This window comes from Lontra canadensis, unplaced genomic scaffold (assembly GCF_010015895.1).
Source record: "Lontra canadensis isolate GAN:19392208 unplaced genomic scaffold, GSC_riverotter_1.0 scaffold17, whole genome shotgun sequence".
Classification (NCBI taxonomy): Eukaryota; Metazoa; Chordata; class Mammalia; order Carnivora; family Mustelidae; genus Lontra; species Lontra canadensis.
The window spans coordinates 1761074-1779052 of record NW_022631011.1 but is presented as its reverse complement, the minus strand read 5'-3'; the positions used below and the strand labels follow the sequence as shown (position 1 = coordinate 1779052).

The window sequence follows — 17979 nt, the reverse complement described above, 5'->3', positions numbered from 1 at the left end:
TCATTACCTTTGCTTATTCCCTTGATTAGAAGGAAGCCACAGGCCCTGTCCATCCTCAGGGGGAGATCATACAGGTCACAAGCACCGGGAGGCAGGAATCACAGGGGCCACCACAAAAGTCTATCCACACAGCATTAGAAGCGACCTATTCATCGTAACGTTGTAAATGTGAAAGTAATGTACATTTTTTTCTGTGGCTGCTTTTAAAACTTTCTTTTTGGTTTTTAACAACCCCATGATACTCTAGGTGTGTTTTTCTTTGAACTTCTCTTAAGTTTCATAGAACTTCTTGTATTAGTGGCTTGATAGTTTTCATCTATTTGAGAAAATTCAGCCATCATGTCTTCAAGTATTGCTTCTGCTTTATTCTCTCTTCCCTTTCTGGTATTCCCAATTACCCACACATTAGACTTTGTCAGTGTATCTCATATGTTTCTTATACTCTTTGCTGTATTTTCCAACCTTTTTTTCTTTCAAAATTTTCTGTCTTTTTTCCTCTCTTGAGTCTGGATACTTGTACCAACCTATCTTCTAGATTACTAATCTTGTTAATCTGCTGCTGGTAGGCACTTCCTCCTCCCATCACCTCAAATCAAGACACAGGTTTTATCGTATCTTTAAAATATCACAGCTAAGTCTGAGGAAGCATCTGGCACCTTGCTGTTTCCATAGCTGGGCAACTTAGCTCTTTATTCTCAGCCTGCTGAACTGCATTCCTTTTCTCAGAAACATAGATACAATCCAAAAATTCTCTGATATCCTTGTTTGGAACTTTTGTGGCTTACTGAATCAAAGCAGCTGAATTCAGTACAAGTTCAATGTCGTTTCCTTCAAGAATTAACTCACCTTTCTGGGCTCAAGATACTGAATAAGCAAATGCTAGACCTCATCTGAGGCCCATGGGTGTATTTTTCGCCCCAGAAATTTTGGATTTCGATAAGAGAACCATTCTCCTGAGTAACAACATTGACGGGGAGGTGAGCGTACGCAGACCACATCTTGTAACAGAAGCCCAGGGTAACACCCTTCCTTGATCATGTTCTCTAAGTGACTACACATAGTGAGAATGGTAGCCAATTCCTTTCTGTTTCTCTGCCATTTGTCAACTCGGAGCCTCTTCTTTTTCTTTCCAAGGAGACAGATCCACACTGGTGCATTTGAAAGTCCTCCACAGGGTTCCTCTAGGGCCCTTCACAGCAACAGTGCATCCCTTCAAAGTGATGTTCGCATTTTCTGGAACGTCAGCCATCTGATTGCGGAAAACAGTCCTCACTGTCACAGTAGATGCGGCAAAAAGAGAACCTTGTGGGACACATCTGTTGTATCACTGCCCAGCTTTTCGGCATTTCTCTCCCACGACATTTATGATACAGCACATTTCTCAAAGGGGGAAAGATATGATCAGGTAGCAAGAATTTCCTGTCCCCTTGGGAAAGGAAGAATCAGCTAGACTAAGAGTCCAATTGATATGAGACAGATTAACGGGAGAAAATGCAATTATCCTGCATCCGTGGAATCCACACAGGCATGGAAATTCCAAAGACAGGAAAAATGGGGTACATATGTCAATTTGAACCAAGGAAAAGGGGGGTTGGGGCCTGGGACTTCAAAGGGAAGGAATGCAATTTACAGGACAATGAAGAAAAGTAAATGTTTGGTGAATGTTTGCTGGGTCACTAGAAAACAAAGGCACATAGAGAGGAGTTAGATCATACAGGCCTTGCTATGTTCCTCCCTGTTCTCCATAACTAGTTCATATCATAATGTAGTTACGGGGATAGCTTTTTTCCTGGAGAAGGTCCTCTATGAATTCTTTTTTTTTTTCTTTAAGGTTTTATTTATTTATTTGACAGACAGAGATCACAAGTAGGCAGAGAGGCAGGGCAAAGGGGGGGGGGGGGGGGGAAGCAGGCTCCAGGACTCCGGGATCATGACCTGAGCCAAAGGCAGAGGCCTTAACCCACTGAACCACCCAGGCACCCCTCCTCTATGAATTCTTTTAGGCAATTGTGGGGGAGGTAAAGAGCTTTCCCTGATTTTTTTTGGGTTTTGATTGCTTTTTAACTCAATAATTTTCATGCCAAAATGACCCATTTTGGTGGGGGGGGGCCTGCTCTTGGACCCTAAAACACTACGTTCTTAGAATTTTCCTTCTCTCTGGAATTTTGGCTCCTTGAGTGCTGGCTGTCTGGGCAGCTCTCCGATGTCTTCAAACAGAATTTTCCTTTTCCATTTCTCTAGGCTTTCCAGTTGTTCTCAGCAAAAGGATTAATGTACCCACTTAGACCCACTTTTATACTTTAATGCAGATTTCTCTATACCACACCATCTGGTCTGAAATGTATACTTCAGTTCACATCTTTTTATAGGAAGCAACTATCTCACCAACCTGCTCTCAGTCAGACATAGGTTTATAACTGGCTTACAGACCTCTGAAACACTGTGGACATATGAAGTGTGAACATTGTAGGGGTGCCTGGCTAGAGCATCATAGAGTAATGCAACTCTTGGTTTTGGAGTTGTGAGTTCAAGTCCCACCCTGGGTGTAGAGCTTACTTAAAATAAATAAATAAAATTTTTTTGAAAGTGCAAACATTGTAATTCATGTTTCTTCTCTCCTTTTATTTATTCACATGGGACAGAAGTACCAACACACCCATTCAGTTCAACACCAGGTAGATGCAAATGTTGAGGGAAAAACTCTGAGCCCTTGGTTCATCTAATTAAGTCATTGACCAAGGAATAAATTTCAGAAGGAAGGTGTCTAGGCTTGCTCGCAGAGCAACACTATCTGTTTGGAATAAAATGGATTTCTTAGAAAAATGTATAAAGCCAATATGGTTTTCTTTGCTGTTTATCAGAAATTCAGACTTAACTGGGACTTGCATTTTTATTTGCTAAACTGGCCACCAGTGTGCATTCTTCCCTGATGGTGTCTCTAAAAGAGAATTGATTCTAGTGTTATAGGAATCTTGACAATGGGAATCATAACTTTCATTGGTCATTAATGCAAGTAAAAAATGGAAATAAATTTCGTTTTGAACCCAGCCCCTGACCAAATTAGCTTATCGTTCTAATACTTTTTCTGTTGGTTTTCTTGGCCTTTCCAGTTGTGTAATTATTTCACAGCAAATAATGGTAAATTAACTTCCTCAACAATTTTGATTCTTCTCATTTTATCTCAGGAGGTACTCTCATGTATGGTAATACCAAAGTGGTGTTTGTGGTAATAGTTAATGTTTTAGTCATTATTGCTGTGTAACAAACAATCCCACACTGACATAAAACAACCACGGATTCTGTAGATGGGGAATCTGGACAGGGCACTTTTTTTGAAAATTTTATTTATTTATTTGACAGACAGAGATCACAAGTAGGCAGAGAGGCAAGCAGAGAGAGAGAGGGGAAAGCAGGCTCCCTGCTGAGCAGAGAGCCCGGTGTGGGGCTCGATCCCAGGACCCCGGGATCATCACCTGAGCAGAAGGCAGAGGCTTTAACCCACTGAGCCACCCAGGCACCCCTAGACAGGGCATTTTTTAAGAGTGAACATCTTGAGACACCTAGATGGCTCAGTGTGTTAAGTATCTGCCTCTGGCTCAGGTCATGATTCCAGAATCCTGGGATCAAATCCCACATTGGGCTCTCTGCTCCGTGGGGAGCCTGCTTCTCCCTCTGCCTCTGCCTCTCCCCCTGCTTGTGTGCTCTCTCGCTCTCTCTTGCTCTCTCTGACAAACAAATAAAATCTTAAAAAGAAAAAAGAGTGGGGGTGCCTATGTGGCCCAGTTGTTGGGCATCTGCCTTCAGCTCAGGTCATGATCCCAGAGTCCTGAGATCAAGCCCCACATTGGGCTCTCTGCTCAGTGGAAAGCTGGCTTCTCCCTTCCCACTCCCCCTGCTCATGTTTCCTCTCTCACTGTGTCTCTGTCAAATAAATAAATAAAATCTTAAAAAAAAAAAAAAGTGACTATCTCAACCAAGCAAGGCAGAAGTGTACTGCATTGTTATGATCTAACCCTAAAAGTCACAAAGCACTGGGAAGACTGGGTGGTTCAGTCAGTTAAACGGCAGTCTTCGACTCAGGTCACATCTCACCGCATGGAGCCCCACATCCAGCTCCTTTCTATACGGGGAGTCTGCTTCTCCCTCCGCCTGCTGCTCCCCCTGCTTGTGCTTGCTCTCTGTCTCTCTCTTTCTCTCTGACAAATAAATAAATACAATCTTTAGAACAAAAAAAGTCACAAAGCATCACTTACACTGTACTATATCCACCGAAGAAGATTCACAAAAGACCACCACAGAGTCAAGGGCAAGGAGGAAACACAGACTCCCACCCAGTGGTTGGTTTGTTGGTCTTGCACTCTAAGAAAAGTATGGGATAAGATATCCTTGAGGCCAGCTTTGCAACATACAATCTACCAAAAGGAATGGCCTTACTGTGTTCCGGAGTTGAATAGCAATTCTTCTACTAAAGATATTTCACCTTTAAGCCTCAGTTCCAATTTATTTATTTATCATGGCAAGGAAGTTTCCCTATTCTGATTTTATTAAGTTTTTAAAGAATAAATAATAGGGGCACCTGGGTGACTCAGTTGGTAGAGTGTCTGACTCTTGATCCCAGGGTTGTGAGTCCAAACCCTGAGTTGGATGTGGAGTCTACTTTAAAAAATATATAAATTTAAAAGTAAAATAAATAAGTAAAAAGAGATGGTGAATTTTCTCAAATGCCTTTCTGCATCTATGAAGCATCTATTGAAGAGGCATTTAATAAGACAAGAATGAATGAGGTTGTTTTTGCCCTCTTTGAGCCAAGTCTGCAGCTGATCCCGTCATTCAGTGAGCATTTCTGAGCACTCCTGTGCCAGACCTCTGCTGGGTACTCAGACACAACACTGAACCAAAACAGAAGGGGTTCCAGCCCTCAGGAAGCTTACAGCCAAAATGATCCAGATCCAGTTCAGTGCCTGAAATCTGGCTTTTGTGCCCCCAAAAATGCAGGAAGAGGAGTAATTCCCACCCTCCCACCTAAATCCCAAACTCAGTAACTTGGTCCTGCAAAGTCTCTCCATTTTGGTGACATCCAATCACTGGTCTGAATGTCGTTTGAAGGCGAGGGGGATTTACATGTATAATTTTAGCCACCAGAGGGCAGTCACATTTAAAAAACATGTTCAAAGGGGCAAGAAATGACAAACCCAATTCCTTGAAAGGCTATCCCCCCAGGTTCCTGGACTAGAGTCAATCCCCACGGTGGGATTCTCTCCAGTGGAGAAATGGCCCAGCACCCAAACCACTCTCCCACTTCAGGCCTGGGGATCTCACCAATTTATCACAAGGCTCTGGTCTCTTGACTGGAGGATGGTATCATGGAAACTGACATGGACCATAATTAAGTAGATCAGAGGGTCTCCCAAACCAAACACTTTAGAAGAAGTTAACTGCATAAGAACCACCACAGGGAGGGGCCAGGGCACCCACACACCCACCTCCCTTCAAGTCCTCACTTAGGAGAGTCAGTCAGTGAGCATTTATTGAGCCATATCTCCTCAACAACCAGCCCTGTATGGGCAGGGGTAAAATAGATTTGTTCTGGCTACGGAGAGGGGCCTTGCTTGCACAACCTTATGAGAAAGCAGTAAGGACAGCCCCAAGGCAAAAGAGCATCCAGTTAAGGCGTCCCTTCCCTCTCTTCCAGGGGAAGCGCACAGGAGGCCACCCAAGACGACAGCTTCTTCAGATGCAGCTTGAAGCCCTGACCTTGGGGTACTGTCAGGGAAGGTGGTGCTTCCAGAAAGCTCAGTCCTTCTCTTTCTTAGCCTAGAATGAAGGATCTATTTCCAGTTTGGTTTGTTTTGCTTTCTGCTTGTCCAATGTGTTTTATCAGAGCCCCACATCCCCTTCCCCATCTGGGGCTTGAGTAGCATTGGGAACACATAAGCAACAGAGAATTTCAGGCTCTTTCTTACCCAGACTCCTTCCCCCTCTACATCAACAACTCCAGAGCCCACCTGAATGAGAAGAGGGAAAGGGAGAAAAATGGTTCATATCCCAAAAATATTCTCCTTCCATGGGGTTGTGACTGCATAAGACCTAACCCAAGAGTGGCATAGGACAAGAACCGGATGAGTGTTAGTTATTCTATGTCCACAATCCCTTTCTGGAATTTCCCAAGCTCTCAAAACCCAAGGGTCTTTCAGAATTCATTTGGCAAAAGTAATCTGACCTGAATTCATCTGGCAGGAAAGCCTCACCTGAACCATGATGCCGCTGATTTTGGTCCAGGTGTACCCCTTGGTGAGAGTACTCATGGATTCCATCACAGAAATCCACAATGCTCCATCACAGGGCGTAGTCCCAGACTCCACTGCGTGCATCACAGAGTCTATGGTGTAAGCACCTGATTGTCTTTCTCAAACCGAATATTCTGAATTCTGAAACGTAACTGGCCTCTAGGACCTGTTTCTATATGAAATCTAGGTTCTATAGCTTATCTGTCCTATTATCTAGCTATGTGACTTTCAATAGGGTGGACAGACCCTAGGGTGGCCCTAAGATTCATGTCTCCTGCATTATGCAGGCCCCATATAATCCCTTTAAGTGTGGGCAGAACCTGTGACTTGCTTCTAAGTAATAAAATATGGCAAAGGTGAAGAAATTTTGAAGATATAATTAAAATCTCAAATCAACTGATTTTTATTTAGTCAAAGGGAAAATTATCCTGAGGGAGCCTGAGTTAATCAGGTAAAAACCTTTATTTTTTTTTATTTTTTTAAAGATTTTATTTACTTATTTGACAGACAGAGATCACAAGGAGGCAGAGAGGCAGGCAGAGAGAGAGGAAGAAGCAGGCTCCCTGAAGAGCAGAGAGGCTAATGCAGGGCTCGATCCCAGGACCCTGGAACCATGACCTGAACCCAAGGCAAAGGCTTTAACCCACTGAGCCCTCCAGGCACCCCAGGTAAAAACCTTTAAAAGAGGGACTAAGTTAAGACATCTGGATGGCTCAGTGGGTTAAGTGTCTGGTTTGATTTTGTCCTCGGTCATGAGATCGAGCCCCAGTTTGGGCTCCCGGCTCAGTAGGGGTGGGGGTGTCTGCTTGAGATTCTTTCCCTCTGTCCTGCCCTCTACACTCTCTCTAAAGTAAATAAATAAATAAATAATTTTTAAAGAAAGGGACTAGGCCCTCCCTGAGGTCAGAGGGTCTCAGATGTTTGCTTTGAAGAAGCTGTCAAGCTCTAAGTGGGTCTCTGGAGAGGGCCATGGGGCAAGGAACTGAGGGCAGCCTTTAGTCATGGAAAGCATCCGGCTGACCACCAGCAAGAAACCCAGGACCTCAGTCCTGCAAACGTGAGAAGATGAATTCTGCCCTTGAGGAAATTCTGCCCACAGCCTGAGGGGGCCTGGAAACAGATCTTTCCCCACTTGAGACTCTGATGAGACAGCCACCTCAAACTGATACCTGGATTCCTGGATAGCAAATCTGGGAAGTGGTGGACCCAGCTAAGCCAAACCCAGAACCCTGATCCATGAAAACTGAGCTTATAAGTGTGTGTTGTTTTAGTCCACTCGGTTGTGGTCATTGGTTACGCAATACAGAGAACTAACACAATGGAGACATCCCTTAACGTCCTTGGGCTGCGGTTGTTTATCTGCAAACTGGGGAAGTGTTTTGTCACACCTAGCAGCATTTCCAGCTCTAGCTTTGGAGACTTGATGTATGGGGTAGATGCTGGGGGCTTTAGTGTTGGGGGGAGGAAGAATGGTTTTCTTCGTGGGTGAGCAGATGCGGGGAAGGGGCTATGGATGCCAAGGCGGTGTGCTGTTGAGGTTTCTGATGCACAAGCAGAGAAAAATACAGGCAGCTGAGGACTCAGCGAGTCCCCAGTGACCCAGCTGCCAGGCTGGACACTGACCACAGCTGGCATCGCTCCGGGCAGCAGGAGCGATCATCTTTCCGAAGCAGGGAAAACAAGCATCCTCTTTCCCCTGCTCTATAAGGGAAGCTTCACCACACTGGGCACCCGCCCCCATCTCTGTCAGTTTAGGAAGGGGCAGAAGATTCCCTCTAACCCTCTTCATCTCCGGGCACCTAAAGTTCTTGGACTGGCAGCCTCAGGAGCTGACCTGGGGAGCTTATGGGGAGCTGAGTCAGGGAGGGCATCGGGTTTCCTGTGAGCTCTTGGCAAAGCCCAGACAGAGGTGAGGTTGTGCTTCTGAGCTCTCCCACCAGACCAGTCCATCATGTCTCCTTGCCTTCTATACTCCTGCTGCCTGTCACAGGGGCCCCAGACCACTAACAAGCCCCAGAGGTGGTGCATGAACCGTCTGTCTTGCCTCCCCCAAATCCTCCCTCAGACACAGCTGACAGGCTCCTTTGACTGGCTGAAGCAATTGTCCTTTATTAAATTCTTCAGGGGATGATCTCATTAAGCCTTGTTATGGGTCACTTCTATTTCAGGGAGAATAAATTTGCTGGACTCTTTCTGTGTGCAGCTAGTTAATTGAAACCTGAAGTAGGGGGTGAGGGGAGGGGGAGGGACAGGCAAGGTGGTGAGCTGGCAGGGGGCGGGGGGGGGGGTGTAGGGGAGCAATGCGACTGGCTGGGTGAGGAGCTAGGAGCTGGTGGAAGGAAGAGGCAGTGGGTCCATGTGAGGGGGACCGATAAGACAGAAGACACAGGCCCTGGAGGGGGGAGGGGAGATAAAAACAAGTGCGCCCTGCAGCCTGATCTGCAAGATAGCCTCCTAGCTGCCTCCCAGGCCTCTGTGCTCAACCCTGCCTGACACATGAGTCCAGACCAGCAGGAAGCGATAAGGGTCTAGGCCAAGATGTGGCAACAGAGATGGAAAAGAAGGAGATGTGAGAGGACTTGGAAACCAATTTAATATGAGGACAGAGGAGAGGAAAGTGCCCAAGGTGACCTTGAAAGATCTCTGGAGAATGGGGAGGAGTGCCAGCAAACAAGACCAGCAGAGTCCTCAGATCAATACCACGCTCACGGCTCTATCGTGTGGAGAATCCCTCTTCACCCAGTCCGAAAAAATGACTGTGTCCAGTCTTCTGGCTCTTCTGCGATGATGCACGCGGGCAGGAAACATGAACTGAGTAGCCACCGTGGACAGGTCCCCCTGCTGAGCACCGGGGAGGCAAATACAAACAAGCTCACTGTCCAGGCCAAGAGACTCCAGCCCTTTCCAAGCAATTGGCCCTTCTCAGAGTGTTTTACTTCAATTCCCTTTTCAAACAGTTGTGCTGATCCTCAGCCTGGGCCCTTGGCAGGAGAGGGCATAAAGACAGAGGGGAGTTTTGTGTTGGGGACCTTAACATCAAGGGAACTTGGTATGGCTGAAAGATAGGTGACTGCTGAAAGACAAGTGGCCCCAGGCTGGTGCCTTGAACTTGTGGACCTGGCTTCCTTCACCTGTAAAGGAGGGAGGGGGGTTAGGTGATTCCTGGAAACTCTCCTATCTTTCTTTCTTTTGCTTTGTTTCATGGATGGGCAAGTGCTGTGACGAGTCTGATTTCTACAGAAGTGTAGGGTCGTCCTTTATTCCAGAAAACGATAGTAATATGAGCACCCACAGAGTGGGTGTGGGGTGTGACATGGAACCTCTATTCCCTACTCCTTGTGTTTCCATGTCGAGGTGGCTGCATTGAGTGTGTTCTTGGAGTCTCCCTGGTCTCTCTCTCTCTCTCTCTCTCTCTCTCTGGAAGAAAGACATCTGACTGGAAAACTTGAGGGAAGGAGCTGAGCATGCTGCGTAAGACCAGCTTCCCAAGTTCACATGTTGAAGCCCTAATCCCCCAGTACCTCAGAACGTGGCTGTATTTGGAGATCGGGCCCTTAAAGAGGGGATTAAGTTAAAATGGAGTCATTAGGGTGCATCTGGGTCCTCAACCGCCCGGGTCCTTAGGAGCTTAGGACACAGACCACACATACTGACGAGAGGCCATGTGAAGATACAGTAGGAGGGAGGTCATCTGCAAACCAAGGAGACCTTAGAAGAAACTAACCTTGCCGACGCCTTGATCTTGGCCTTCCAGCCTCTGGCACGTAAGGAAATAACTCCCCACAGGTTAAGCCCCCCGTGTGTGATACTCTACTATGGTAGCCCTTGTGAACTAATACAATATTGTCTTTAGGACTTGCCTGCCTACAGGGATGTATACTCAGAGCTGTTCATGACCAAACCTGCCTTCTGGGGGAGGGCTGAGTCTGTCCAGGTCTGTCTGCTGCCAGGTGAATGTCTGTCTGCAGTGCCTGGGGCATATCAGAAAGCCCTTAGGGATGGCATGTGTGTACCGAGTCCTCCAATCTAGTTTGTATCTACCATAAAGTTTACCATAAAGTTGACATTTAAATGTTCCTCTGCTTCCCGTGTCTTATTTCCCAGTTGATCCCAAACTAGAAGAGAAGGGGCAAGGTTATTCATTGTGCCTACAGCCCCACCCCAGAAGGAGAAGGCAAAAGCACCATAGCCCATGTTACACATTAAAGCCCTCTCTCACTGGTGCCCTCACCACTCCCACATGGGCACTCTATATCCAGGCCCACTTGTTCCCAGCATGGCCTGGCTCTTAGATTCCATTAGGACACCCACCTATTACACCTTTCCTCTTCTCTATGCTGCAGAATTCTCTTCATTCTTCCAGTCTTGGCTCAGAGGTCTCCTCCTAGCTGAGTCCTCCTTGGGGCCCAGGTCATGCCTTCATCTTTCTCATGTCAGCGCCTATGACCTGGTACATATTTCTATTATTTTGTCATACTGTCCTAATGTTAGGTGGCCACATGTCTGTGTTCTCCACTAGGACAGACTAGGCTGAGCACTGCACCTGGAAGGACTTCCTGGTCACACTTGTGTCCCCAGTGCTAGCTTGGTGCTTGGCTCCAGAGCAGGTGTCCATAAAGTACTGGAGTATGAGTGAGTGGCAGGATGACATTTTGACTATGTTTCTCATAGTTTTCCACCCCCCACCTTCCATTTCAAGTGGACTGGCCTGTTGGTAATTCCTCCATTTGGGCTTGGTATAAAGCAGAAGAGCCTGAGTTCAATAACTTCCTGTCCTTTGGAAAAAATCTAAACTCATTGGATTTCGTGTGTGTGTATGTGTGTGTGTGCATGCACGCACACGTGCTGTGGGGGAAGTGTGAGGGGTAAAGTGGGGAGATGGCTTTTGAGAGAGAAGAAATCATGTAGGCCTAGAAGGGGAGAGAGTTGTGGGTGCCCTCACCCTTGCACAGCCCTCCATGATGGAGGCGGCCAGTCCTCCTTTAATGGCATGGGAGCAAAGATTTCTGCTCCCTGAAAGGACGTGAAAACAAAGCCAGCTGCCACCCATCACCAGGCTTTGGCAAATCCTGTATTTGCATGGGTGGACAACAAGACCTCACCCCACCTTGAGATCTAGAGTCCTAAGTGGGGAAGGGAAATGAAAATTCAGCAATGACTTGGGGCACCTGGGTGGCTCAGTCCATTATGCATCTGCCTTGGCTTGGGTCATGATCCTAGGGTCCTGGGATTGACCCCATGTTGGGCTCTCTGCTCAGTGGGGAGTCTGTTTCTCCCACTCATTCTCCATCTGTGCTCTCCCTCTCTCAAATAAAGAAATAAAAGCTTAAGGAAAGAAAATTCAGCTATGACTGACATGGTCTTTCCTGCCATGTAGGGACCTTGGAGTAGAAATTAAATTGATCTCTCAGACATAAAGAAAGTGATGTTTCTTGCATATTTGAGTTGGGAGGACTAGACTATCATCCACCAGAAATGAATTCTGGATCCTCTAAGTCCTGAAATGTTTCTCCCTTTCCCCTTCTTCTGACCAAGAAATTTGCCAAGGCCTGAACTGGTCCAGAATTTAGCCCCTCGTTCCCTCAACTATTGTTTGGAGTGTGGTAATTTGGGGAGAGTTTTATCATTCTCAAGATTGTATGGTGACTCATCCTCTCAGCAGCCTGGGGAAGCCCCAGAAGACGAATCCTTCAGCCATTGGATGTTCCCTTCCGGAGACTAAAGGTCCCAGTAAGGAAAATTGTATCCTTCCTTCAGTGAGGTTGGAGAGAAGAAGTGCTGCTCAAGGTCAAGTCCCATGCTTGGGAGGAAGAGGCACCTAGGGAGGCCAAGAAGAAACTCTACTGGGAAATGACCCCAAGTGGGTAGGGGCTGGGGGTGAGGCTGTATGGGACAGGAAGGATCCCTCTAGCCAGCACTGGGCCACTGGGAGCAAGGTGCCCAAGAATGCCATGAGATCAATAGAACTGTCTCTCTTGGGCCCAGCTAGTCACCTCTATTGCAATTAAGACCTCTTAGAAACCACAAACATCTCTCTCCCATCTTTAGCCCCTCTCTCGTCCCTGCTGCCCACCCCCTACCTTGGTGCAGAACCAAAGCTTCCATGAGATGGTGTGGGAAAGAACGTCTGACTTCCTCACCCACACTCGGTCCAAGGACATAGCATCTGTCTCTGAGGAGAGTGTATGTTGAGAGGAGGAGAGCAGACCAGCAAAGAGAAGAGCGGAGGCCGCGTGGGAACTGAGTTGGAGGGACGGAAGAGAGGAAGGAGAGCTTGGGTTTGGCTTTGGGATCCCCCCCAAAACAGAGTCTGAGACAAGAGCTGACATAGAGGTAGTTGATTGGGGAAGCTGCTTGGGAACAGAAAGAAGGGACTAGGAAGATTGGCATGAGGAAGGAGGGAGAGCCATTCTGGTGAATGCTCCCACACTGGTCTCTCTGGAGACCGAGTGTCTCCATGGTCTGGCTGGCTGTCTCGGAGGAGCACTGCAGAAGGGACCACAGAATTGTCCACCTGAGGGAAGGAAGATGGGACATTTATCCATCAGCTCTGGCCTCTGCTGGCTGAGTGTCCCCCTCTGGGCTGCTGATTCCTTCTTCCAGATTCCTCTAGTGTCGATTATCTGCCCCAGGAGGGAAGGCCCAGGGCAGGAGACATTAGCACACAGAGAATGGGGGGCACAATGCAAGAGCAGAGGGTGAAAGCAGAAGATGCAGCCAAAAAATGGAGAGAGAGGAAGGGAAAGAGGGCTGGTGATGGGGACGGGAGGACAAGATGAACACAGATAGTCCCTGTTTGGGGGAGAGCTACATGCCCAACAGAGGCATCATGGGAGCAGCTGTGGACCCTCTGCAGAGCTCTGAAACTGGCTGGAGTGAGCCCTCATTGTCATCTCCTTATCTGCTATGGGACTTCAGCAGGTACAGGGGAGCCTTGGCAATGACTGGACATCCCCACCCCTGGCAGCCAGGAGCAACCTCTTTTGGGCCTTCCAGGAAGACAAACTGTCTCCTTAGTGTTTCTGGCTCTTCTGGTTCAACAACATCGACTCAGGTGTTCTGGCTGAAAACATACCTCTCCCAAGAGGCAGATTGATGGCATATGATTATACAAAAGGATCGTGACTTGCCAGAATGGAGCAAGCCTCCTGCAGTCCTTGTGGCAATGGGAAATCCAGTTTGGGGCATGGTGGTCACCCCTACTCCAAACCTTCAGTGTTGAGCAGATCTGAGAGAGGCTCTTGAAACTTCTGAAGTTTAGAAAGGCCTGGGACATTTCATATCTGTATTCTACCTACACCAGGCTCTTCCCACCATACAGTAGGACTCTTGCTACACAGCACTGACCTTTCCTTCTCTGATGTATTATCATTCTACTAATAATCAGTAGCCCAGATTGATCTCTCGCCTGTCTTTTTTTTCTTAAAGATTTTATTTATTAATTTATTTGACAGAGTGAGAGCACGAGAGTACAAGCAGGGGGAGCAGCAGAGGGAGAGGGAGAAGCAGGCTCCCTAAGCAGGGAGCCCGATGCAGGGCTCCATCCCAGGACCCCGGGATCATGACCTGAGCTGAAGGCAGACGCTTAACCAGCTGAGCCACCCAGGCGCCCCTCTCAACTGTCTTCTTAATATTCTTTTCCTTTGAGTTATTCTTGTCTTCTTTACTTGTAAATTCTAGAGCTTCTTGGTTCCCAGTACACTAGAACTACAAAACAGCTGGGGTTGGGGCCCAGTAAGAATGTATAGATGAATGAGTGTCAGACTGGTCCTCCTAGGCTGTCAGATTGCTATGATTTGAGAATTCTGAAAAAACTGGCTAACCAAAAATATCTCTCTCCTCCCAGCTGACTTGTCTTGTTGTCTGAAATTCCTATCTGTTATGTCATTCCTTGATGGCTTCTAGAGAAGCACTTATGTTAGTTGGACAAAATGCCATCACCTGGGAGAGGTCATGCGTTAGTCAGCTATCACTCTAGTAAGAATTGGGTCCTTAATTAATTGTTATTAAGACGTGGAGATGAGAAGCCTTTGAGATCGAGTCCTAGGGCAGGATGTTTTGGTTGTCAAAGGTGGGGAAGACAGGCAAAGAAGGCTAAAGTCCTGGGGCCTTGAGTGGTGACGACAACAACGCTGACTGGGTCAAGGAGGGTCCTAGCTGTAGTGAGCACAGACACACCAAAGAGATACTGATTTTATGGCTTGCCTTAGGTAAGGTCAACGTGTACATCCCACGAACAAGATCTTAGTTCTCTGCAGGCAGGGCTTGCCTAGACACCTCATACATCCCCCAGACTGACCCACAGTACACGCGTGTACTGAACAGAGCCAGCTTTGCACACACACATCACTCCGTGAGGCCTCCCCATCCACTGCTCTTTTGCCCTTCTGGTAACTTGAAGGACTTAGCAAAAACCACGAGCAGGATGAAAATGCCAGAGCAGCTCTACTGAGTGCTTTAAGGGACACATTTCTCCAAACAAGCAAAATTAGCCGAACAAAAACACATTTTTCTGCAAAATAAAAGGGTGATCTCTAAGACCTCCCTCCCAGGCCTGCTGGTTACTCATGGTTTTCAGTAAATGACAGTAACTCTAGAGGAGGGAGGCCTTTGGAAGTCGCCTAGTGCTTGCTGGCCTGGCTGGGGAGGGCCCTCCCAGTCTACTGCCCCCACACAGGTTCTAGAAATCTCTGCTTTGTCTTTTTCCCAGGGTGGGGGGCATCCTGTTTCCCAAAGCCTGATGCCTTTGCACTGATTCCTCAAGAGAGGGGTCACATGAGATACTCTGCTTCATTTCATTTTAGGTTATTGTTGCTGCTGTCAGTCTATTGAAGGACTTTAATGAAAGCTTGTATTGTTCTCGCGTTGGAGGCTTTTTCAAATGATCAGCACATTATAAAACACAATAATGAGTCTAATTCCCACCCCCCAACACACACATGCACGCACCTGCAATGGCATTGCTAAGTCCCCCAGATATGTACGGTAGTGAAGAGTCTGGGATTTAAGTGCAGCAGAGCTGGGTTTGGCTCTGACTTTCCTGTTCAGTGCTGGTGAGCTTGGGCAAATCCATTCATTCATTGATTTGTTTATCCAGTAAGCATTTATTCAGTACCTCCTTGTGTCAGTCATATAATCTCTGTAAAATGCTATTCTTTTTTAAAGATTTTATTTATTTATTTGAGAAAGAGAGAGAGCACGTGAGCATGAACAGGGGGAGGGGCAGAGGGAGAAGCAGGCTCCTTGCTGGATCCCAGGACCCCAGGATCATGACCTGAGCCAAAGGCAGGTGCTTAACCAATGAGCCACCCAGGCGCCCCTCTCTGCAAAATGGTACCAATGCCTGCTCTTACTATCTTTCCCAGCTGTTTAGAAGAGCTAATGAAATCATACTTATGAAAGGTCCTTGGTAAGCTCTGAACACACTTGTGTTGTTGACATTCATCAGCAAAAAGTTTAAAACAAAACTGGAGGGGTGGGGTAGGAGGGCCCAAACCACAACACTCCATACATCACTTGTGCCAGAAATACACCTATTCCACGTTGTCTGGTGTGCCCTGTATGTTGGGAGCCTAGACTTTCCTCAAGCCAGACTTTGCCTGGCATACCTTTCTCTCCATCTCTGTCCTTGGAAACCCTGCTTTCTCCAAGGCCCTGGCTGAAAGTTTCTTCTTGGCACAAAGTCCTTCTTGCTCTTGTGAATTCATTTCTTCCTCCCACATGTCCTTCCTCTGCTTTGGGCATGTTGTGTCCCATCTGTGAACTACTGTAATTTGTTTCTAGATGGAGCCCTGTTACTGGACGGACAGCCGTGCTTTGGAAGGAGGTGAGAGGTGTTCTTTTCCAGGAATCCTGGCTCTGCCCTTTCAGCTCCTGTGACCTTGGTCAGGCACACTGTCTTCTCTGGGCCTCAGTTTTCTCTTCTGTAAAACCTACCTGTCCTTGCTGACTGTGGGGAGGATGAACAAGATACCACGTGTCAAGGTCCCAACACAGTGTACCTTGCTTTCAGTGGGTGGGCTTTCAAGGATGACTTTTAAGTAAAACTGAAGGGCATTTGTACAGACTTCGGTAAGCTCTCCTGAGATACACATAGAAGAGGCACCCACTTAGTGCAAATGAAGAACATTGGGGCCATCTATCTCTACACAGGATTTGGTACCTGAAATATCCCCAGGAAAGGTGAATTCCTCCTCAGAGGCACTCCTTTATGTTTCAGTACCACTGGGAGAGGCAAACATCAAAGCGCTCTACTTCCACGGGTGCTGGGTGCTGGCAGCACTGACCGCCAGCAAAAACATGGAGACTCCGCAGGGAAGGGAGGTGAGGAGCCTGAGGAGAAACTTGTTAGGACTGGTCTTGCTTAACATAACATGTATTTAAAACCAAGTATGTTAATTTTCAGTCAAAGATTTTTGGGGGTCTTAACAATTCACCTCAATTCTGACACGAACTTCCCTGAGTTCGTAAAGACCCCACAAACGCTGCCACCTCAGATGCCAGGAGCAACAGGAGTTCCCAGGCTACCGACACTTAAGCCTGGCACACCCAGGATTTGGTGTTCCTGTGACTCTCCCAGTAGTTCACTAGAACACCTCACGGAACTGAGGAGAGTGCTTTACCTGTGATTACTGGCTTACTTCAAAGGCTACAACTCAGGAATAGCCAATGGAAAAGAAACCTGGTGGAAGGGGGTTTGGGGGTTGCGAACAGCTTCCATGCCCTCCCCTGGAGCGGCACCTTCCCAACATCTCAGTGTGCTTGCCTGTATGCGCTCTCTGTGAACCCTACCATTCAGGGGTTTTTATGGGTTTCATGAAGTAGGCACGATTTATTAAATCAGTGACCATGGGTGACTGAACTCAATCTCCCGCCTTTCTCCCCAGCCCAGAGTGGGGGTAGGGCCGAACTTTCCAACACTTCTCCGGAGGGGAGGTTGGCCCGCATCCTGAAGCTGCCTGCGGGCCCACCAGGAGAACCCTCATTAGCATAAACTCAGGTGGGGTTGAAAGGACTTTCCTAAGAATGACAAAAGGCACTCTTATCACTTAGGAAATTCCAAGGCTTTTAGGAGCACTGTGCCGAGAACTGAGGACAAAGACCACACAGTTTTTTTTTTTTATTTTTTATTTTATTTTTTATTTTTTTAAAGATTTTATTTATTTATTTGACAGAGAGATCACAAGTAGGCAGAGAGGCAGGCAGAGAGAGAGGAGGAAGCAGGCTCCCTGCTGAGTAGAGAGCCCGATGCGGGGCTCGATCCCAGGATTCTGAGATCATGACCTGAGCCGAAGGCAGCGGCTTAACCCACTGAGCCACCCAGGCACCCCAAGACCACACAGTTTTAATCATGCCACAGGTCCCCTGATGTTGTTCTTGCTTAAATAGCATAGTTTTCAGAGCTGGAAAGAGGAGGGTGAGGGACGCGGGACCTTGTCCATAAGGCTGGTGTTTCCATGGCCTCCCTGTGAGCTTCGACGTTGTCTCTTGTTTTCATCCCGAGGGTAGTTGTCCTCCCAACATCCCAGGGGCTTTTCCGCCCCTTACCCCTTTCCCCCCCAAGAGTCTTTTCTTTCCAGTCCCAGTATGTCTTCGGAACCGTCCTACCCGCTCCCAACAAGGAAAGGCCCTAGGGCTGTGGGCCCTTTCCTTCTTTCTTAATGTTTTCCTTCCTTCTACTTCAACAGGAACC

The 17979-nt window shown here is 47.4% G+C and overlaps 1 pseudogene; it reads right to left on the bottom strand.

Moving 5' to 3' along the window:
- Positions 1-631: 631 nt before the first annotated feature.
- Positions 632-7922, bottom strand: LOC116868833 (annotated as a pseudogene).
- Positions 7923-17979: the final 10057 nt, after the last annotated feature.